The 23,944-nt window shown below is 41.0% G+C and overlaps 1 protein-coding gene and 1 non-coding gene across 6 annotated transcripts in view; both read left to right on the forward strand.

Moving 5' to 3' along the window:
* APP (amyloid beta precursor protein) overlaps window positions 1-23,944 on the forward strand; it is a 312,932-nt gene that overhangs the window by 251,206 nt on the left and 37,782 nt on the right. The window lies entirely within an intron of this gene.
* On the forward strand, window positions 7,699-7,805 carry LOC128058073 (U6 spliceosomal RNA). Its single transcript, XR_008200397.1, has one exon. It is a non-coding gene; the product is annotated as a U6 spliceosomal RNA (small nuclear RNA).

Consider the following 23,944-nt stretch of genomic DNA (forward strand, 5'->3'; position numbering starts at 1 on the left):
AGACTTGCGTCCATCGAGTCACTGATGCCATCCGGCCATCTCATCCTCTGTCGTCCCCTTCTCCTCCTGCCCCCAATCCCTCCCAGCATCAGAGTCTTTTCCAATGAGTCAACACTTCGCATGAGGTGGCCAAAGTACTGGAGTTTCAGCTTTAGCATCATTCCTTCCAAAGAAATCCCAGGGTTGATCTCCTTCAGAATGACTGGTTGGATCTCCTTGCAGTCCAAGGGACTCTCAAGAGTCTTCTCCAACAGCACAGTTCAAAAGCCTCAATTCTTCGGCGCTCAGCCTTCTTCACAGTCCAACTCTCACATCCATACACGACCACTGGAAAAACCATAGCCTTGACTAGACAGACCTTAGTCAGCAAAGTAATGTCTCTGCTTTTGAACATGCTATCTAGGTTGGTCATAACTTTTCTTCCAAGGAGTAAGCGTCTTTTAATTTCATGGCTGCAGTCACCATCTGCAGTGATTTTGGAGCCCCCAAAATAAAGTCTGACACTGTTTCCACTGTTTCCCCATCTATTTCCCATGAAGTGATGGGACTGGATGCCATGATCTTCATTTTCTGAATGTTGAGCTTTAAGCCAACTTTTTCACTCTCCTCTTTCACTTTCATCAAGAGGCTTTTTTGTTCCTCTTCACTTTCTGCCATAAGGGTGGTGTCATCTGCATATCTGAGGTTGTTGATATTTCTCCTGGCAATCTTGATTCCAGCTTGTGTTTCTTCCAGCCCAGCGTTTCTCATGATGTACTCTGCATATAAGTTAAATAAGTAGGGTGACAAAGTACATCCTTGACGTACTCCTTTTCCTATTTGGAACCAGTCTGTTAGGCTGAAGCAAATCCTCAGGCTATAAGGTAGATGCTCCTTAACTTACATGGGTCGGGTGGCCTCCTCTGTAACCCTGAAGACCCACCCTGAACGCCTTCCTTAGCACCTAGCATAGCTAGTGTTGCGTAGAACAGACCTCTTTCCTCAGCCACAGCATTCTCTAAAGCTGTAATTGATCAAGCCAGCAAAGTGGGTGCAGCTGGCACAGCTATCAAAGAAGCAAGCAGAATTCTCAGCACTGGAATGAATAACATTTTACAGTATTATCCTCTGTCATTTCCATGAGCTTCTGCTATTTGGTTTTCTGCCCAATTCATATATTTTGACACTTGATCTATTAAATATGTTGTCTGGTTTGACTGTCCCATCAACAAGGGTCTGAATCTTTATTTGCTTTGCTTCACTGATAAAAATGCATTATCAGGACTACTTTATTATTAGTCTTATAAAAGCTTGCCATTTATTACTTGATAATAATTTTTCAGTTCAGTTTGAGTTATTATTATGTGCAAGTTCCCAGTCATGTCATTTATTAGTTAATGTTTTCCTTTTTTAAAGTAAGATATTTGCATACAAATTATGACGTTTTCTGTGAAGAAAGGCTTAAAGCATTGTTTGTAGTGGGGGAACGGGGAACCCTTATTCATTTAAAATAACTGTTTAGGACTTTATTTTTTTATTCAGCAAATGATAGAATCGTTAATGTAAGGAAAATATGCCTCTTTTCAATGTCCATGTTTTAATCATCTTTCAGCTCTTCACAAAGGCAGAATTCCTTCATCTCTGCTATCGTTCAGCTCAGTTTTTACTTTGTCAATTTGCTGTGTCGGAAGGATTGGGTTTTTCTACCCTTGGTAATCTTCCTTGAATCTATGCCAAAAAGAATTCTATTCTTCTGTAAGCACTGAGGTTACTTATTAAAGTATTTCATTTTTGTAGCTTCCTCAAGGCTAAAATCATTGCAGCTCTCAAGAGATGGGTGTTTCACAGAATGTTGTAATGACCAATTTATGAGAAAGTCAGGAAGAGGGAAGGTGGAAGGAAGGCCCAATTGTTTTATACCCTGTTTTGTTTTGTTTTTGTTTTTTTCTGTTAGCATTCAAAATTAGTAAAAGCATGAATTGTTATAAACCAGATGTTGGAAGTTCTATCTCTAACTGAACAAATTCGTGGTGAATGGGGTAGGATTGAACTATGTGGAAGGAAATCAAGAAACTCAGTTAATGAAGAAATGCTTATAATTTTTTATTACAATTTGACTGTGGCCCCTTGATAAACTCTTCAGCTCTTTGGGGAAAATACAGCCTGTTCATTTCAAGGATAGTGTCTCCATTCTCTGCTCCTAATAAACCTATTGATTTGGGGATTTAATGAATCCAAAGTAAGCTAGGTTTAAACTAGACTATTTATAGCACTTGCCAGACCAACAAAAAAGGAATGTTCATTACTACTGAGAATTGTAAGTATTCTTGTACATAGTTGTTAGTCAAGGAAGGCCATCAGGGAGAAAAAAAATCATAAAAGTAAATGAAATGAACAAAGGCAGACACGACTTAGCAACTGACCAACAAAAAATAAAGTGAAACAACTAGTAACTTACTCTTTGTTGTTCATAAGAAGTGACTTTTATGTATATGCGGATTTTTTATTTTAGAGATGATTAACTATTTGGATATTCTGTTGTTGGCTGTTGTTCAGTCACTATTCGTATCCGACTCTTCACGACCCCATGGGCTATAGCACGCCAGGCTCCTCTGTCTTCCACAATATCCCCGAGTTTGCTCAAACTCATGTCCATTGAGTCAGTGGCGCTACCCAACCGTCTCATCCTCTGCCGCCCTCTTCTCCTTTTGCCTTCAATCTTTCCCAGCATCAGGGTCTTTTCTGATGAGTTGGCTCTTTCCATCAGGTGGCCAAAGTATTGCATATAAGGACACTTATCTCTCTCATAAATTGCCAAAGACACGTTCTTTCCTTAGTTTTACAGTAGTCTCAGAGCTCCTTACTCATATTTTCTCCAGTATTACTGCCTGAATTACAGTTTTGACTGGTGTTTATTTGCCAGCCTGTAACTGTGTATCTTTGGCCCCCTCAGAGCAAAACAGTTACTCTTCCAAAATAGAACCACTCATTTTATGGGAAAAGGAAAATGTGTTGTCAAGTGACCTACGTAGAAGCATATTAATCTTCAAGATGAGAATGTATACTATGACAGTAGCACCCCAGTTTTCTGATGCTTTGACCGCCATATTGAAACGTCTCCAAACAGCAAAATATAGACATGTCAGTGCTGATGAGTTCATACCTCAGATCGAGCTAGTTTGAGAACTGTCTTAGGAGGTTACAGCCCTTAAGCATTTGACACGCATGGTGACTAGTTTGGCCCTTTGCAGACAAATAGCTCTCTCTATATCTTTTTAAAATATGATATGTAAGCTGTCTTTTTCTTAGCAGTTTAATTATTGAATCTAGAAATATAGTGTGTGTAGTAAGTTGACATGTATAACTTGACATATGTAAATTATTGACATGGAAATTATTCAGGGAAACAGCATCTGTTTCCCTAGGTAATTTTTATAATACTCCCTGCTGACAAACAAATATATTCTTTTCTGCATTTGTGATACATAATTTTAAAAGAAAACTCAATCCCCTAGCATTATTTAAAAAAAAAATACACTTTCTAGGAAGAATGAATGTCAAAAAGTTTAATATAAAACAAATGTAATGTCTCCCATCTGGCAGACAGATTATAGACATTAATATGTACAATTTAGTGTGATATACTGATCTTGTTTCTTGCAATCCAAGTGGACCCTATCAGTCATTAGATGACTTATATATAAAATACATTGTTTATTTCATGCCATTGCAGTGGTTCTCTGGATTATGTTTTCAGTCTAAATAACTAAGTGGTGTCTGTTAAAATCTTTTGCTTTATTAATTGGGCTTTTTGCCTTCTTATTATTGAGTTGTAAAAGTTCTTTATCTGGAGACTAACCTCTCATTAAATACATAATTTGAAACTATTTTCTCCCATTTTGTAGGTTTTGTTCACTCTTTTGATATCCTTTGAACACACAAAATTATAAAATTTTGATGAAGTCCAGTTTATCCATTTTGTTGTTTCTGTTGCTTATGCTTTAGTATTATGGCTAAGAACCATTGCCCGATCCAAGGTCAAATATAAATCTGTGTTTCTTTCCAAGAGTGTTATAGTTTACCCCTTATAGATCTTTGATTCATTTTGAGTTTATATGTGGTGTGAGGCAAGGATCCAACTTCATTCTTTTGCATGTGGATATCCAGTGTCCCAGCACCGTTTGTTGAAAAAACTGTTCTTTCTATTTTAAATGGTCTTGGAACCCTTGTGAAAAATCAGTTGACCAACGATGTATGAGTTTATTTCTTGACTCTCAGTTCTGTTCCTTTGCTCTACATGTACATTCCTATTATTGTTATAATAGTGGGCATTTATCATGGACCACATTATTTTGATTACTGTAGCTCTGTAATAAGTTTTGAAGTCATGCATTGTAAGTTGTCCTTTGTTCTTTTTCAAGATTGCTTTGACTGTTTGGGGTCCCTTGCTTTTCCATATGAATTTCAGAGTCTTTTCTTCTTATTTCTACAAAAAAAAAAAAAGATAGTCAAAATTTCAATGGGGATTACCTTGAATCTGTAGGCCAATTCAGGCAGTGTTCTTATTATAAATTTTTTTGTTTTTTTTTTTTTCATTGGAATAGAATTGATTTACAATGTTGTGTTAGTTTCAGGTGTACAGCAGCATGGTTCAGTTATACATATATTCATTCTATTTCAGATTCTCAGTGTTCTGTAATAACCTACATGAGCAAAGAATCTGATTTCTTTTAATTTCCTTCTGTTTTAAGGCCCTATTGTAATTTTTTAAATGAAGTTTTAAAACACTGTCACTACTTAAAGAGATATCCATTATGAAATGATTCCTCATGTTCCCATGCAGGAGGGTTAAGCTTTAGAAGCAGCAGGAAAATTGATTTAGCACACTGATACCCTTTATTCCAAACCTGCCTGAGATGCAAGGAAATTTCCATGTGAACTTTTCCTTAAATCATGATGACTGTGACACATGGACACGTTGGTGTGTTTTGTCTGTTTCCATGCCATTCTCTGATGTGTCTGTGTCTGTGTCTGTGTGTGTGTGTGTGTGTGCCTCAGCCAAGTGGGAGGCATTGCCTCCCACCCCAAGCTCTGCGGCTGCCTGTGATGATCTCTGGTGCAATTCCAGGGTGTTCCCTGAACCCACCAGCTCTTAGGCATGGCCCTGTAATTTGAATCAAAATTCAAGAAGGATTCTTAACTAAAATGATTGGGAGGTGAAGTCAGACCACAGTAGAGGCTCCTAGACTGTTTCTGGCAGGGAACCTTGCAGCAGATGTATCTGATTTTGGGGGGTAGGGGGATAGATTCTGGGGAATAACCAGTAATGTTACACTGGAGAACAAGGGCTGGCTATCTTGTCTTTCACAACCAGCTGCCTTCGAAGTTCATATTTTGAAAGAGAAGAAAAGTGGCAGTGATATTTGCTGCTGTGAATATAAAGATGCATTCAAATTGAGATTAATTTTGAAATCTGTTTCCACAGAGTCTACCTGGAGAAAAGATGAATGTGTTTACATGTGAGAAAGAGTTTGGAAGGAATGTTAATTTGCCTCTTGCTCATAACTCAGAAACAAATCTTGCAATGTGCTCCCTGAATAAGCTCCGTTGCTGTGCTGTGCTCAGTCGTGTCCGACTCTTAGAAAATCCCAGGCAAGAATACTGGAGTGGGTTGCCATTTCCTCCTCCAAGGGATCTTCGTGACCCAGAGATAGAACCCGGGTCTCCTTTGTCTCCTGCATTGCAAGCAGATTCTTTTACCACTGAGCCACCAGGGAAGCCCAAGCTCTGTTACTCTTTGTTAACTCTTCTCCTGCCATCTATGCTATGGCCTGCTTTATAAAGTCAGTAATGAAGAGTAAAGTATAATGTCTCATCAAAAGCAGGAGATCGGGGATTTCCCTGGCGGTTTAGTGGCTAAAACTTCACCTTCCAATGCAAGGTATGTGGGTTCAGTCCCTGGTCAGGGAGCTAAAATCCCACATGCCTCTCTTGTGGCAAAAACCAAAACATAAAGCAGAAACTATATTGTAACAAATTCAATAAAGACTTTAAAAACGGTCCACTTCAAAAAGAAACCTTAATTTAAAACACACACACACACACACACACACACACACACACGAAACCTTAAAAAAAAAAGGAGATCTATTAACCCATTCCAGTTTATGAGGCATAAGTCCAAAGCAATGCTGACATCATATGAATCAAAATGCTATTCAAAGAGTCTTTTGGACTTGGGGTGAGAAAGGAGTCAAAAGACCAAAGTCAGGATGTTACTTAATTTCAACTATTATTGCAGGTCCATTGATCTAAGACAGTGGATTGAAAATGGCCTATTTAATGTTTTAAAATTTTTTATAAATATATTTATAACTACATGTACTCATAATGAGTTAAATCTCATTATTTCTGTGGAACAGCAAATAGTAACCATTTATCTTGGCTTTCGCATGTCTCCGTATCTTTGTTTTTAGTCTGGGTGGTATTGAGACAAGTCTGCCCATACCCTTCGAGCAAATAGAGGAATTGTGTGTTCAGCTCCCTTTTAAATGTGAAACTTGATAAAGCTGCTCCTAAGGTCAACAGAGACCAGAGACATTGTCATCTGAGAGAAGGAAGAAGGGCCAGCTGCAAGTTTCACACCTCTTGGAAGCAAGAGGCTGAACCAGCCGGCCTGCCTTGGCAAAAAATTCTTTCCTTCTCTTTCAGAGGCTGGCAGACTGAAGGGAAAGCTGGGGATGTAGCTAGTTGCTTCTGAAGCTTTGCCAAGTTATAAAGAATTTCCTGAGGCATGAAGAGTAGAGATCTGGGAGTGCCACAGGGAACATTTCATATTAATATGATTATAGTTATTAGCATTTTTTTTTTATTTAGGAGATTATTTTTATTTAGAAGCAAACCAAATTTCACATTCTAGGTTTGGGGCAAAGGTGGGAGACATTCAAAGAGAAATTGCTGTTCAAAGTTCTAAATGAGTGACTCTTTTGGAAAAACCTGCCTTCGTTTCGTTGATGAAGACTGAGGCTTGAAATAATTAAAATGGGTTTGCTCTCAAATATGCGCTTCCCAGGTGGCACTAGTGGTAAAGAATCTGCCTGCCAGTGCAGGAGACATGAAAGACCCAGGTTCAATCCCTGCGTCGGGAAGATCGCCGCAGAAGGGCATGGCAACCCACTCCGGTATTCTTCCCTGGAAAATTCCACGGACAGATGAGCCTGGTGGGCAGGCTACAGTCCATGGGGTCACAGAGAGTTGGACAGAACTGAAGCAACTTAGCATGCATGCACGCACACTCAAATGATAGTCAGCATGTGTGATAGCAAGGAAAGTTGCCAAAATAGCCTTTTTGATGTGACTTACATTATAAGAAAAGTATTGTGATGGGGCTCAACTTGGAAACATAATCATTCATACTGTGACCTTTATTACATTAAAACTTTTTCTTTACCTCATGACTATGACCTGATAGCTTATACTTCTTGCTGTTTGTTTCCCATGATACCAAAAAGCAGTTTCCTAAAATTTTTATATATGACACATTGGTAATAGTTATAACTATTACATTATTAGAGTTTTCTAATCAAACCACTTTAGTCAAATAAAAAGAAAACTAACTTTATCATTGCCACTGAGCTATCACTAGATAATGCCTTAATTCTTGGTCACCACTCTTAATGATTTCAAGGAAGTATTAGAGGGCTTCAGAAGTATAACATGATGCTTACTTCGGCAGCAAATATACTAAAATTGGAACAATACAGAAAAGATTAACATGGCTCCTGCTTAAGTATGACATGCAAATTTGTAAAAGCTTCCATGTTTTCAATCCATCATATATGAGGCATCTAGAATAATAAGTTTATAGAGATGACATAAAATGGTGGTTGTCAAGGCCTGAGGGGAGGAGGGAATAGGGGGTTAATCTGTAATAGGTACAGAGTTTCAGTTTGGGAAGATAAAAATGTTCTAGAGATGGAGGGTGGTGATGATTGTGAATATACTTAATGCCACTGAAACCGCTTTTAACCACTTAAAATGGTTAAAATAGTAAGATTTGTGTTATATTTATTTTTCACAATAATAGTAGCTCTATGCACATTTATATCATTTGCCATTGTGAGTAGCAGAGGCATCTAAAAATTAATGCAAGGATGTTGGATCTTCAATAAGCATTCATTACACTCTCCCCATATTCCAGATTATATGCACATCACCAGACATTTTGCACATATAGGGCACAATCTTTCATACCTGAATAATTTAGAATCTGCCTGGGGAGACTTTGGATAAACCCAGTTGAAGGAGAGGCTTCTCTCATTAAGCTGAGGGATGTTGATCGCATGTCTCTTGGCATTAGCTAGCATCATCTGGCATTCCTTACTTCTTTCATCACTTATTGAAGATAATTAGAGGAGAAAGGAACCTAGTCTTCAACCAGTTCAGCTCCATCATTTCACTGGCTCAAAGAAATTATAATCTGCCCCAGGGCATGTATCTGGTTAATAAGACTAGAGACAGAATCTATTCTGGTGTCTCTGTATCCAGTAGTATTGTTCTACCTCCTTGCTGAGGCCAAGTTAAACCAAACTGGATTTTGGAAGCTGTTTGTTCAGCTTTAGCACCTGTTCTTTGAAAATATAATGGGTATAAGAAATGGCCCTCTTTTAGCGTATGTTACTCAGTAATAAATGCTTCCCAAGCTCAAAGACTCAACACCCTTGGATACTTAAGTCAATGTGAACATGTTCATAAAGAATATTAGTGTCAGCCGCATTGCGCATTTTGCAGGGTTTTTTGGTACATTTGCATTCTGCATTGGCTTAGAAATCATATGCGAACGCATGAAAACTGACAAGTGTGCCTTCTTCTCTATAATTGCCATGTGGTTACTCTGTGCAGAACAAGCACACATTTCTCTGGAAACACAAGGTAATAATACTCAGCTAGGTCTTAACCATTTGTGAGGGATCTGACTTAGTGTTTAGCTCTGTGAATGTCAGTGGCTGGAGCCCTTCACGTCCTATACATCATTAAGTCATCTCCCAAGCCAGGGGAGAGAATCATTTTCATGACTGCAAACATACAGTTTATTTATTGCCACTCAAATATATATAGAAAAGAGAACAGAAGAGGAAAGAAAAAGAATTTGAAAGATTTTGCAGATTTTTTTTCCTAGGTTTATATTATTACTCTGGTGTCTTTTGATGACTGGCTTTCCTTTATTTCTCTTTCTTCTTTTCTGGTTTTTGAGACTCATTTCATCCTCACAATAAACTTGGACAAGTGAAGTAAATAGTTAACCCCTTTATTCGTCTTCACGAGCCTCCAGGAAGACTGACCTTTTGTACCCAGCCCTGGATATGTTTAAATATGCTGTTCCATCTGCCCAATCTTGGCCTTTTGAGATCTTTCTGAGCTTCCAAAACCCCAGCTCTCTTGTTACCTCTCCCTTAAAACTTTAATTAACACAGAGCATCTGTCCCCTGGTCATACTGTTTATATGTGTGTCCGCTGTTGCTTTGATGCGTGTGTGTGTGCGTGCTCAATTGCTCAGTTGTGCCTGACTTTTTGAGACCCCATGGACTGTAGCCTGCCAGGCTCCACTGTCCATGGAATTCTCCAGGTAAGAACACTGGAGTGGGTTGCCATTCCCTTATCCATGGGATCTTGGATCCCATGGCATCAAACCCAGGTCTCCTACATTGGCAGGCAGTTCTTTACACTACACTACCTGAAAAGCCCACTTTGATGTGTACATGTCAACTAATTGCCATGTGCTAATTATAAGCTCTTTGAAGGGTGTGAATCAGATTTCTCTGCATTCATTTCTCTTGAAACAAATCACTGGGTAGGAGGAGGTATTACAAATACCTGTCTTCAGTTGGAAAAATTGTGGCTCTTGGAAACCACAGCATCCCTTGGAAACTTACTTGAAATTCACATTCTCTGGTCCCACCCCGACCTCCTGATTCAGCAATGCTGGGCTGAGGAACTAGCAATGTGGCTTTTAACAAACTGTCTAGGTGACTCTGATGCATGCAAAATTTTAAGAATTATCGATTTAGAATGTGTTCAACTTATGAAAAATTAAGAAATAGGTGAGGATCTATTCTAGCCCACCTATAAGCCATTTAGATTTACCCATACTGTTATGTCCTAAATCCACATGATGAAAACTATATGTCATAAAAAGTGTTTATGGCATAAACCTAATTGAAAAAATATATTTGATTAATTCAACAACAGCTCCACTTCCCAGAAAAAGATACATAGTTGCTAAGTAGTCCTAGATGAAAAAATGTATACCTTCTCATGATTGGATACTAAAAGTCAAAACATAACTTTCTAAATTATCAAATTGATAATTTTTAAAATCTGCGATACCCTGTCATAGCAAGCTAAGTGAAAAGGAACTTCCTAAGCTTTTGATCAGTGGATGAATGTAACCTTCTTTTGGAACCAGTTGCCTCTCCCTAATTAAAATGTACTGCTAAGTCACTTCAGTCGTGTCCGACTCCGTGCGACCCCCATCCCTGGGATTCTCCAGGCAAGAACACTGGAGTGGGTTGCCATTTCCTTCTCCAATGCGTGAAAGTGAAAAGTGAAAGTGAAGTCGCTCAGTCGTGTCTGACTCCTGGCGACCCCATGGACTGCAGCCTACCGGGCTACTCTGTCCATGGGATTTTCCAGGCGAGAGTACTGGAGTGGGGTGCCATTGCCTTCTCCAATTAAAACGTACAGTCTTCTCTAATTTGACACTATTGCTGTTGTTCAGTCACTAAGTCGTGTCTTACTCATTGCCCCGTGGACTACAACACACTAGCCTTCCCTGTCCTTCACCATCTCCTGGAGGAGTTTGCTCATACTCGCCATATTTCTTCCTCCAGCTACCCTGGCCCGCCTGTGGAAAGGGGAGGGACATTTCCACCATCACTTGAAACCCCTCAGTACTAGTTTTGTAAATAAGCATCACTGCCTTTAAAACAGTGGCTCTAGTGGTAAAGAACCCACCTGCCAATGCAGGAGACTTAAGAGATGTGGGTTCAATCCCTGTGTCGGGAACATACCCTGGAGGAAAGTCAAAAGTCTTAGTCACTCAGTCATGTCCTACTCTTTGCAACCCCACAAACTGTAGCCCGCCAGACTCCTCTGTCCATGGAATTCTCCAGGTAAGAATACTGGAGTGGGTTGCCATTTACTTCTTCAGGGGACCTTCCCGACCCAGGGGTTGAACCCAGGTCTCCTGCATTGCAGGCAGATTCTTTACTGTCTGAGCCACTGAGGAAGACCCACCCTGGAGGAGGGCGTGGCATCCCACTCCAGTATTCTTGCCTGGAGAATCCGCATGGACAGAGGAGCCTGGACGGCTACAGTCCACAAGGTCACAAAGAGGCAGATACAACTGAAGCCACTTAACACAGCACACACACAGCCTTTAAAGCAACTACGAAGGACAAATGACATGCAGCATACCTGGGTTCCCCTTCTCAAGAGTCCTCTTCAGTTTATATTTCTCTCATTTTGGAGTTCAGTGCCCCTAAAATTGTAGGGAAATTGCCATATGTGATGTCGGCTGGGAAGTGTTTCAAGAAACTTGGGTAGAAATGGTTTAAGTTCCAGGTCTAAATGAGCAGTGAACTATTAGGCCTTCTCTGTTTTTGCTTCCAAAATGTAATAGTCTCCTATAAGCCTAGAGCTCTCCATTTCTTTGTTATTCTGTAAAAAAGAAAGGAGATACTTCCTAATGCACTGTTGCTGGCCTCATCCCGTTTTTCTTAAGGTGGCTGTTGTCTGTCAAAACAAGTTCTTTGCAATTTTTTTTTTAATACTGCGAATGAATTCTTGAAGCAGACCAACCAAATTTAAGTGTTTTGAGGATAATAGTAATAATTATAGGAGTTGCCCCCTCAGTTCCCTGGTGGCTCAGGTGGTAAAGAATCTGCCCACAATGCAGGAGACCTGGGTTCCATCCCTGGGTGAGGAAGATTCCCTGGAGGAGGGCATGGCAACCCACTCCAGTCTTACCTGGAGAATTTCATAGACAGAGGAGCCTGGCAGGCTCCAGTCCATGGGGGTCACAAAAAGTCAGACACAACTGAGCGGCTAACACTTACTGCTGAGAATCAATCTGAACATTTTCCAAACTGTTGTTGGCAATTGCAGTTATCATGAGGGAAACAGAAAAAAAAAAAGAAAGAAAAAAATCTGTTTCAGGAAAAGTGGGAATAGATGGGGTCTGGGAAGAGTTCCTTTTTAATCCAGTATTCAGGCCCTGCCAGGAGATATTCCAAGTTTATAGGCTATTTATGGGCTAAGTGTCTGCTTTATTTTTCTTGCTTTCCTTTTGTCAGAAAACCAGTTTCTCACCACTTCAGTGCTTTCTTTCCTTCTTGATGGAGAAGTTTTCTTATACCTGAGGTTCCTCCTTTTAGGTATGAGAAGAGAAATTAAGTTGCTTCAGTCGTGTCCAACTCTTTGCAACCCTATGGACTGTAGCCCCCCAGGCTCCTCTGTCCATGGGATTCTCCAGGCAAGAATACTGGAGTGGGTTGCCATGCCCTCCTCCAGGGGATCTTCCCAACCCAGGGATCAAAGCCCTGGGTCTTGTGTCTCCTGCACTGGCAGGCAGGTTCTTTACTACTAGTGCCACCTAGGAAGCCCCTTACCTCCCCAGGTGATTCTTAAATATTCAAAAGTTTTAAAATGCATGCTTATATGAAACAGCAAAAATACAAGGAATTCTTAAAGGTTTAAATTATATTTACGTTGGTCTTGAACACAGAAGAATGGCGATCGTTGTCATGGAAAATTAATATGTCCTGGTAAATTTACCATGTAGGTTTCTAGTGGTGCTTATTTCCAACGCAGTGATTGTATAAAATATTAAAGTGAAGCATTATTAACCTTGAAGTTCAAATTCATTGAGAATTTGTTTAGGTGTGACAGGATTGATGGGTTTGTTTTCTTTCTCCATGTTAAGACTTCTTATTAGCTGTGAAAAGGGATTGGGGTGAATGGCTTATTAAGTTTGATTAACTATATCTGAAAGACATGAACAAGCGTAGGGCAGGCTCCAGTCAGAAACTGCTGTCGCTTTCAATATTTTCCCCATTTCCTCTTTTATTTGCTCTTTCAGACACTGTGAATTTACTTTTCTACCTACAGGAATCTTTTCTTCCCTCTTTAGATTTTTCACTTTCTATTATTGATACTGACGTTTTACTCAAAGAAATTGCTCATTTAGGCTCTTTTCAAATCTAAAGTGATACTATTTTAATAAGAGATGAAAGGGAAATTTGACATAATACACCTGGAGTTGTCAGCATTTTAAGTGACAGATAATAACGTTTAATCTTGGAGGATTGTCAGAGAACCTAACACTAGCCCAGGAAGTGTGTCTTCTTAGAGAATTGGCAAAAAAATAACCAAGACAAGGAACACTGGGTACCAACTCCAGATGTGAGACCCAAGAGCATCTCGCTCTGTCAATCAACAGTGTGTGTAATTTTTTGGATCACGAAAGTAGTAGTAAAAGTTAGTCATCACTCAGTCGTGTCTGACTCTTGGCAACCCATGGACTGTAGCCCACCAGGCTTCTCTGTCCATGGGATTCTCCAGTCAAGAATACTGGAGTGGGTTGCCATTCCCTTCTCCAAGGGATCGTCCCATCCCAGGGATCAAACTCCCATCTCCTTCATTGCAGGCAGATTCTTGACCATCTAAGCCACCAGGGAATGCAAATTATATTTTTTGCTTCTTAAAGAAACTCCTGTGGAGACTTGGCATAGAAATCATACACCATCTGTTTTTTTCTCCCTAAGTGAATAGATGGCATAACTGCAAATGTCTTAGACACAGAGGATATGGTCATTTGGGTTTTTCCCTTCACCTAGAGTGAAGTCCGTGGGGTCACACAGAGTCGGACACGACTGAAGTGACTTAGCAGCAGTAGCAGCAGCAGAGTGAAGTCAGGTAGTCAAAGAGAATACTTGAGAACTTTCTTGGCAAATGGCCAGAAAAGGTAAAAAAAATGAAAAGTCTCGAAGGTCACACATTCTCTCCAACCTTGGACCGCCTCACATTTGCCAGAGATCACATCCTTGTCATTTTTATGAGAGAGGCAGGACCTGAAATTCAGTGTGCATTCTTGGTGACCCACTGGCAATTTACCATCCTTTTCTCATCTTTCAGCTATCACCTTTCTAAAAAAAAAAAAAAAAAACAGAAGGAAGAAAGCAATAAAATCCCTTCGAGAAAGCTGTTCTGACCTTTGATCTTCCTTTGATCTGGATATGACTAGGTGGGTGTCTGTTCCACTCAGGCTGCCATGATAAAATACTGTAGACTGGGTAGCTTAAACAACAGAATTCTTTCGCACAGTTCTAGAGGCTAGCAGTCCAAGATCAAAGCCTTGGCAAGTTTGATTTCCCCTGAGGCCTCGCTTCTTAGTGTGCAGACGGCTGCCTCCTCACTGTATGTGAGTGAGAGAGAGGTCTCTGGTTTCTCTTTCTCTCCCAGGCCTGTTCCCTGTCACCCCATTTTACCCTAATTCCCTCCTTAGAGCTCCTTTCTCCACAGAGTCACACTAAGCGTGAAGGCTTTAACATATGAATTTGGGGGAAATGCAATCTAGTCCATAACGGTTAACTACATGGTGCTTTGGGATAGATCCAGTGTACCCCATGCTCAGTATGCCCCATCCATCATTTCTTTAGTGCATGTGGGTTCTTACATCCTCAAAAAATCAAAGGAAGCCATGAAAGAGTTCCTCTTTCCTACCCTAAGTCATTGCAACCAGTTTTCTCATCAGCAGTCTTCCACTCTCTCTGTGAACTTCAAATATAAAACTACTTGGGTGTATCAAAAGCCTACCCTTGACCTAGACGGACTTGATGGAATTTTTAATATTCGGTTATTTGGCTGCATCAGGTCCTGGTTGTGGCACTCAGGATCCTTTTTTGTGGCTCGAGGGCTTCTCTCTATCTGTGGCCTGCAGCTTTAGTTGCTTTGTGGCATGTGGGATCTTAGTCCCAGACCAGGGATAAGGACCCGTTGGACCACCAAGGAAGTCCCTGATTTGATGGATTTTTAAATGTTGTTTCTTTCACTAATTTCTCCACGTGTGCCCAGTCACTCAGTCGTGTCGGACTCTTTTGCGACACCATGGACTATAGCTTGCAAGGCTCCTCTGTCCATAGGATTCTCCAGGCAAGAATACTGGAGTGGGTTGCCATTTCCTTCTCCAGGGGATCTTCCTGATCCAGGGATCAAACTCGTGTCTCCTGCGGCTCCTGCGTTGCAGGTGGATTCTTTACCACTGAGCCACTGGGAAAGCCCCAGTATTCACTTACTGAGATAGTGTTACAGTTTCCTAGGACTGCCAAAACAAATGACCATAAACCGAATGGCCTAAAAACAACAGGAATGTATTCTTTCACTGTTCCGGAAGCTAAGAGTCTGAAATGAAAGGGTTTACGGGGGCTTCCCTGGTGGCTCAGAGAATCCACCTGGCAATGCAGAAGACTCAGGTTCGATCCCCGATCCAAGAGGATCCCACATGCCGCGGAGCAACCAAGCCCATGTGTCGCGACTACCAAGCCTGCGCTCCGGAGCCTGGGAGCCGCAAGTCCTGAGCCCACGTGCCACAACCACTGAAGCCTGGGTACCCTGGAGCCCATGGTCCGCAACAGGAGAAGCCAGCACAGCAAGAAGTCCGCACACCGCAGCTGGAGAATAGCCCCAACTCGCCACAGCTAGAAAAAAGCCCTTGCAGCCATGAAAACCCAGCAGAGTCAAAAAATAATTAAATTCAAAAAAAAACTTTTTTAAGTGTCTCTGGGGCCATGTTCCCTCTGAAGGCCCTAGAGGAGTATCTGTTTTGTTCCTTTTCCCTGTTCTTACTGTTAGCAACCATCGCCAACAGCCCTTCAGCTTGTAGATAAACCACTCCAGCCTCTGCCTGTCCTCACACAGCGTGTCCCCTTTGTCACTGTGTCTTCTCCATATGACCAAGAGCCCACCTGACTCCCATGGGGTCCTCTCGATGCCATATTGGATTGAGAGCCTTACTCCAGTATGATTGGGTCTTTACTTGATTATGTCTGTGAAGATCCCATTTCCAGAAAAGATTATATTCATAGGCACTGGATGTCAAACAATGTCACTATTATTTCGGGGGCAGGACATAATTCAACCCATTCCAGGCAGTTGCTTTTGTTGGTTTGTTTGAGGTGCATACTGTAAGGCATGTAGGATCTTTGTTCCCTGACCAGGGATTGAACCCAGGCCCGCTTGCAGTAGAAGCGTGGAGTCTTAACGACTTGACCGCCAGAGAAGTAAGTCTCAGGCAGTTTTATCTTTAATTTCCTTTGACTTCCACAATTCCGAAACATTGTCCAAGTTTCTTTCTAAAACATGATCAAATTTAAGTCAAAGGACTGCATGCATGTTTTCTGATGACCTCTTTTTTTAATTTATGACCTCTTCATTAAAAAATAATAATTTCCATATTTAATTGGTTCAAATTGTGAAAGACTTTTAAAAATGCTTTGCATTTGCTTGAGGCTGATTAATGAGTAAATTTGTAAACTATGACTGTTTTAATTAGCCAGGGATAATTAATGTTTACCATACTTAGAAGATGAAAAGACATGTATAAATGCACTGTAATGTGAGTCATTTTTTAATTTGTTGTTGAAACTTAAAGTTTATTCAAATAAAGACTGCTTACATCACAAATGCACACACAATAAGCTGTTGGAGACCTGTGGTAATTAGTGTCGAGGGCTTTAAATTTTGAGGTTAATTTCATTTTATTGAAGATGATCATGTTTTAATACTGCATATTCAGAGAAAGCTAGTTATATTTTTAGTTTGATTGTGTAGAAGGGAGAGGGAATAGAAATCTGAGACCAAACTGGTAACTCTTTATACAGTATATCGTAATTTAAGATGAAGTCTGTTTTTTGTTTTTTATTTCTGAGTTTTTTATTTCAGAGCAGGGTGGAGGAAACAAAAAGGTTACCTGTGCTGAGATGAAACTATCACATTTAAGCAGCTTTTTTTAAGAAAAAACATTGTAGAATTCTATGTAAATTTTCAGCAGGAAAAGCATCAGGGGCTTGGATGAGATCTGATGCCAAGATTGGAAAGTGTGGAGATTAGAAACGTTTTGGAAGGAAAGACTAGGGCAAGATCTTCCTTAGGAGGCAGCAGGCAGCATTATCATGGAAGCAGTTGTCTCACGCATAGGATGGTGAGGACATGGTTATCTGGGGTAATTTTCCAACATGTTCAATGGAACACAGCTCTGGCTTACAGGTGACAAAGGAGAGCTGGCCACAGGGATTACACCCCCATTTTACCCTTCATCATGTCCAAAGGGAGAGCATATTCAAAGGTAAATTAGCAAAAGGGTTAGAGCTCCACTTTATTTTTATCTCCTACACAATTTTCTCATTCATTCTTTGTATAAGGTTGCTTTTTTTATATAATCATCTCATAGGTGCTCATACTGAAATGATTTGACTTAAGAGCGGGGTGAGGGGAAAGACCCACAACTCTTTATTTGGATGCAAAAGACTTTGCTCCTTAGTTCTTCACAGTAACCACCATCTGATGTTATTTTTAACCATGGCAAAGTTCTCTAAAGAATTTTCACTAAGTATGTGATGCCACTTCACTAGATGAGGCTGTTCATTATCTAGCAGAATTCAATACATGATTCTTTGGGGGAATCTGATGTGAACTTTTTTCCCAAAATACCTGGGGAAATGGGAAACCTCCCATTTTCCTACCCGTGCTTCCCTGTGGGCTGTGGCAGCACTTACATGCTTTCTCCAGACCACAGTTCCAGGGGCTCCAACCCCCTGCACCATGATATGGAATATCACAGGCTCCACACACCTAAATAGAACCTGTCTTTCTGCCCCCAATCTGTGCTCTTCTGTTGGACACAACTCAAGTCAAGAATGCAAATATTAGCCAGCCGCCTGACAGCACCTCTTTCCTTTCCCGGTCACAATCCCCCCTCCACACCTCCCACCACCTGCTAAGTAACACTTGTTCTTTGTATCACGTCCGTCAGGGTCTTTCTGGTTTTATCACTTGTGTACATTCTTGCCCACTATCTTTCCCATTTTTGAATGTCGACATGTTTTTTTAGGATTTTATAATCCCCAGGTTTCCCCTCTGTCCTTTTCTTTATAATTTACCTAAAAACAACTGCAGGCCACTCTCTCAACGCATGGAATCCCCTTAGTCTGTGTTTTGCTACCGGCATATTCTTCCTGCAAGCTAGCATATTCCTTTGCCCTGTGTATATCCCACAAATTCCAAGTCCTTGGCTCCTGTCTAAGCTGCTTCCCTTTTCATCTCCCTTGTGTTCCAGGAACCAGAAGAGTCCCCACAGGCAGAGGCATCCCATCCTCTGTACCTTGGGCCATGGACTTGTGTCCACTAGAACTGGAGTTGCTCTTCCTTAGCAAACCTGTAATATCACCATCCCAGCCCCAAAGTCCCAGTTTGTTTCTTTCTTGCTCTGTCCACACCCCTTACCATAGCATTTGTATAGGAATTACTTTTCTGCCCATCTTTTCTCTGGTGCCTTGAGCTTTGAGTAATAAGAAACTGCCTCAATTATTTCCTACACTGGCCTGGAAGATGGTAGGATTACTGAACAGCTGAATGCATGAATAGATAAATTAATGAGCTCATTAATTAATAATAATGATTTTAATTTTCTTGGCTCCAGATTAATTTTTGTAAAGTGAGTCCTTTCAGCTGCTCTTCATCTGCTCTATTAATACTTCCCTGAAGACAGTCACTTTCCACCCATCTCCAAGCTTCAGATGCCAAGCACTTTCCATCACCAGGCTTGGTTCCCCTGCATTGTAAGAGGATCCCAAAGTCCTCTAATGCAGGAGATAAAGGACCATTGCTGTCCTAAAAATGTTCCCTGCAGAACGAGTTTTCTGTTAAAACACAGATAGGCCAGTGTGCAGAAGAACATAGAGGCCTGGTGTGGTTTTTTTTAATCTGTATAAATAAACCGTTGTAATCTTTCTGCAATGCTATTGTTAAAGATCACAGATCACCATCCAAATATAATACTTGGATTATATCCAAGAATATCCAAGAAATTTTCAAAAACTTTGAAATATTGTGACAATTGCTGAAATGTGATCCAGAGACAAAAAGTGACCAAATACTATTGGGAAAATGGAACTGAAAGACTTGCTTGACACAGGGTTGCTACAAACCTTCAATCTGTTTAAAAAAAAAAAAAAAAAAGGCAGTATCTGTGAAGTGCAATAAACCAAGGTATGCCTGTTTAGAGTTCAGTCAATTAAGCATCTATCAGATATGAATCAAGTGGCATGCACTGTCTTTACTGCATAGCGGAGAATGACTGCTAGCTGTTGAGAAGGGCACTGCTGCCCTTTCCTTTGAATTCCTTTCATCCCCGTAGGATGCCTCTTACCCAGGTAAGAAAGATTCCTCTCACAAGTTTGGGAGAGGGTGCAGATCAGACCGGGCTTCCCTAGTGGCACAGACGGTAAAAAATCTGCCTTCAATGAGGAAGACCCAGGTTCAATCCCCGAGTGGGGAAGATCCCCTGGAGAGGGAAATGGCAACCCATTCCAGTATTCTTGCCTGGAGAATCCCATGGACAAAGGAGCCTGGTGGGCTACAGTCCATGGGGTCACAAAAAGCCAGACACGACTAAAGCCACTTAGCATGCAGGCACGCAGACGAGACAGGACCACAGGTACGGTGCGTAAGTTGGATAGGACACAGTGGTAGGGGCTTCATTCAGACCCCCTCCTTTGTCATGTGCAGCTGAGGGTACAAGGTGGAGCTGAAATCCAATCTACACACAGCGTGACAAGCCTTGTGCCCTTGTGACTCAGTCCCCAAAGAAAGCATCCCGTGGGCTGGTAAGGGCCTGGCCTTTCTCAGGAGTAAAGGTGATGTTTTCCTCTCCAGCTGCTTGCGCTTTGTTGGTTCAGACCGAAGTGGAGAAAACGGGACGTGATGGGTGGGTGGCCTGAACACCCCAGCACCCGCCTTGAAGGCTTCAGGGAATACGTGCTCACACTGTATATAGCTGCCAGAATGACTGTGCATTTATAAAAAATGTGTTCACAGGCAGTTAAACTGTCACTTGAGTACTTTGTAAAAATAATCTTCCTCCCCCTTTCTTGTGCTCACTAAAAGCTAAGCAATTTTTTTTTAAGGAAATGTGATACTGATCCAGATAGAGCAAACCTCAGGTTTTATTTCATATTTCCAATTTACTGTATAGCTGAGGACTTCGGAATAAAAACAAACAATAAAGTGGACCCACTGCAGAACAACCTTCCAGAGAACTGAGAAATACATACTGTGGAATGGAACTGGAGAGAAATTGATTTCTTGTGATTTTATCTCTTTACGTCTTCAAATCTGATAACTACAATTCTAGGTGCCTTCTTCCCTATTCCTGAAAAATTCAGTCTCCTTGACCACAGTCATTAAAATTAAATACTGAAGTGATGATGGAATGAGATGAAATAGCTGATTCCCTAAAGAGTAAAAAGCTATTTTTAAAATTGCTCTTGATGAGATGGCAAGTGAATTATTGTTTCTTTTATTTTCTCTATTTCTTGCACTGAATTTGACTCTAGCTAATTACTACCAAACTACATTTTTATGTAAAGAGGAATCACAGTGAAGTTCTACCTTATGCTGGAGGAGGTTTGAAGAGAAAAATTCTATATAATTGTGGGGACTTCCCTGGCAATCCAGTGTTTAAGACTCCACACTTCTCATTTAGGGGCCCAGGTTCGATCCCTGGTCAGGGAACTAGATCTCACGTGCTGCAACTAAAGACCCAGTGCAGCCAAATAAATAAATAAAATTTTGAAAGAAAGAAATTCCATATAATCATCATTACTTTGAAACTCCTTGAGCTTAGCCATAAAAGCATACATCTCTCAACTAGCCCAGGACAGTCAGTTTTTCTCCTAGCATGTGAAGAGATAGCTATTTGCTGTGTTGAAGACCACAAGAAATAATTAACTTTTGTGTAAGGGATGCAGGCATAAAAATCACATTTATTTTTATCTTAGTTTGTAGAAGACATATAGTCTGGATCTGCTTACATTAATGAACATACATGTATTTTCACTCTATATATATATATATATATACACACACACACATATACATACATACATTTTTTTTTAAGAATTTATTTTTGGCTGCATTGGGTCTCATTGCTATGCACGAACTTTCCCTGGTTGTGGTGAGAGGGGGCTTCTCTCTATTTGCAGTGCATGGGCTTCTCATTGTGGTGGCCTTGCTTGTTGCAGAGCACGGACTTTAGGGCACTTGGACTTCAGTAGTCATGGGACACAGGCCCAGTTGCCCCTCAGCGTGTGAGATCTTCAGGACCAGGGATCAAAACGGTGTCCCCAGCATTGCAAAGCAGATTGCTAACCACTGGACCATCACTGTATATATAGTGGTCACTGGACCATCAATGTATATTCCTTGACTATATATATTAACCAGAAGAAAGCATCCACATATATACAGGCTAAAGCTGGCACTAGAGTTTTAGTGCCATAGTACTGAAGGGTTTATATATATCTGTTTATTTGGTTGTGGTACTTGGGATCTTCAGTCTTCATTGCAGCATGCCAGATCTTTAGTTGTGGCATGTGAACACTTAGTTGCAGCATGTGGGATTAGTTCCCTGGCCAGCAATCAAACCCAGGCCTCCTGCATTTTAAGTCTTAGCCACTGGACCACCAGGGAAGTCCTGAACTTTATATAATAATGTACTTCCAGACTTAAATAATAGTTTTGAAAACATTGCATAAAATTTCTTTTTTTAAAACTGACTTGCAAAAAAGATGGGAAAGGAGAGCTTCCCTAGTGGCTCAGTGGTAAAGAATCTGCCTGTCAGTACAGGAGATGCAGGTTCAATCCCTGGTCCAGGAAGATCCCACACGCTGTGGAGCAACTAAATCCGTGCACCACAACTAATTACCCTGTGCTTTAGAGCCTGTGCTCTTCAACAAGAGAAGCCACCACAATAAGTCCATGCAACAGGGAAGACCCAGCACAGCCAAAAATAAATTTAAAAATTCTTAAAGCTGGGAAAAAATAAAAAGCTAGTAATTTTGTACCTTAAAAAAAAAAAGTAAGTAATTAACTTGCAGATATCTTGGCCCTTTACACCTAAATTTTTCATGATGGGTTATTTCCTCAAAGCAAGGACATTTCTTTATATATGCGAGTCACAGCCTCAACACAGCATACTACGAGATTCTTCCTGTGATAGGTAAACTTGGTTTTTAGGCTACATTTTAGAATATTTTTTCCCCTAAGGATTGCTTAGGCTCCCAACTACCCAGCCAGGCGGGACCAAGACTCCTAATGTAGTCGGAAATACAATCAGGACATTGGCACAAGTTCTACAAGTAAACATGAAAAGGAACTCTTCACTCTGTGTTTAGAAACCGGGGAACCTAATTGACATCAGAAATCTCTTGATTTCTGATAGCCGTGAGTAAATTCTAAGTTCTTTGATCTATGTTGTTTGAAAGTCAAAAGGAAATTTCTCTTGACAGGGGACTTCTGTATCCTCCATCTTAAGCGAAACAAATGATACTTCAGGAAAATACCACTTGCAATAAGGAATGTTCTCACATATGACGCGCTATGTCTGTATCTCCCTGGGGATACTTTGTTGCCATAAGTGGACAAAGCATGCTCCATGTAAGATCCGTGTCCAAGAAACCACTAAAGAAAAATAAACCCCGATTCAGACAGTGGAGTCTGAATTTTGAGACCGTGAGAGATTTTTTGGGATTAATAGTGTAGCTAAAAATAAGAGGACTGACCCAGTTTGCTGGGAGGTCAAAATGAAAACTAGATTTGTGGAACAGTATCGCTTTGTGATAATATACCTCATTTTTTCCTCTTGTTGGAACATATGGCAGCATTGACTGTTTAAATAGCTCAAGATCTAAAGCGGTCTAAATTATCTTAAATCTGACTCAGAATCAGTGAGACCTGATGATTGTTCATGTAGCACTCATATTTATGCCGGTCTACCAGAGAAGAGGAAATCTAAAAATGTGGGAGGTGGAGGAGAGGAGAAACTGCTGTTGAGGGTAGACCATCACAGCAGGAGTGACAGGTAAGGTCTCACCTAGAGAAGGGAGCAGGCCTCCCCGGTGGCTCAGTGGTAAAGAATCTGCCTGCCGTGCAGGAGACGCAGGAGAGGAGGGTTCGATCTCTGGATCGGGAAGCTCCCCTGGAGGAGGGCACGGCAACCCACTCCAGTATTCTTGCCTGGAAAGTCCCCGTGGACAGAGGAGCCTGGCGGGCTACAGTCCATGGGGTCATGAAGAGTCGGACACAACTGAGCGACTAAACAACACCACAGGGGGAACTAAGATCCTTGCAGCAACAAAGCCCACGTGACGCAACTGGAGACCCAGCGCAGCCAAAGAGGTAAATACAAATAATGTTTTTAAAAGATAACAAAAAAAGATGTTATAGCCTGACACAGTTGCACACGAGCCGCACGGTGATCTTAACCTCCCAGCCTTGCCCAGCAATCACCTGAACACCGCCAAGGTTCTCCCCCAGATCAGCATTTTAGACAAATTGTGCTCCATTGAACTACAGGGCAGTCCATGCTTAGAGGTAATTTCGGTCTTTAGGGGAGAAGGCAGAAAGGAAGGATGTCCTTTGGTTTATAGGTACATTCTTTTTCTCAGCGTCTGAATAACAATAACCTGTTTCCTGAACACTTTCCTGCTCTGGCTCCTATGTAATTTCCTGCCTGACAAACAGTCTGGCAAAAAAAAAAAAAAAGTCAGGGGGAGAAATTCATAGTCTTTCCTGCAGATTTCTGGTTCAGAAAAATTTTATCGTGATGGTAGCTTGAAGGCCATAGGGTGGG

The sequence above is a fragment of the Budorcas taxicolor genome, chromosome 1 (genome assembly GCF_023091745.1).
Source record: "Budorcas taxicolor isolate Tak-1 chromosome 1, Takin1.1, whole genome shotgun sequence".
Classification (NCBI taxonomy): Eukaryota; Metazoa; Chordata; class Mammalia; order Artiodactyla; family Bovidae; genus Budorcas; species Budorcas taxicolor.